Source organism: Pipistrellus kuhlii, unplaced genomic scaffold, assembly GCF_014108245.1.
Source record: "Pipistrellus kuhlii isolate mPipKuh1 unplaced genomic scaffold, mPipKuh1.p scaffold_m20_p_9, whole genome shotgun sequence".
In the NCBI taxonomy this organism is placed as follows: Eukaryota; Metazoa; Chordata; class Mammalia; order Chiroptera; family Vespertilionidae; genus Pipistrellus; species Pipistrellus kuhlii.
In genome coordinates, this window is record NW_023425595.1 from 67,163,800 (window position 1) to 67,164,431 (window position 632).

Genomic DNA, 632 nt, shown 5'->3' on the forward strand with positions numbered 1-632 from the left:
AACAACAGGGCAGAACCAGCCAGACCTGTCCCTCACCCTCCTCCTTCCACCCTCCTCCTCCCCCTCTTCCTCCGAGGCATCCAGGTTACTCAGTGAATGCCAATGAGTGCCAGGCCGGCTCTGCTCCCGAAACCCCATGGGGCAGCTGTGGGGACCCGGGCTCCAGAATGGGAAGACATTCTAAGCCCACTCGGCCTGAGCCCCTAAAACAGGTGCTCTCGAGAGCCCTAAGGTACCACCTGTCCCCAGAAGGGATGTCCACAGCCAGGGACCTATCACCAGTGGATTTCATGTAACCCCCTAATCTATTCCCAATGGATTTCATGTAACCCCCTCATCTAACGCCAGTGGATTTCATGTAACCCCCTCATCTATCCCCAATGGACTTCATGTAACCCCCTAATCTATTCCCAATGGATTTCATGTAACCCCCTCATCTATCCCCAATGGACTTCATGTAACCCCCTAATCTATCACCAATGGATTTCATGTAACCCCCTCATCTATCCCCAATGGACTTCATGTCACCCCCTCATCTAACGCCAGTGGATTTCATGTAAGCCACTCACATCCCCTCGTTTCAGGTAAGGTACAAAACAGGGTGAAAACCCGCCATTCTCCAGAGCATGAGC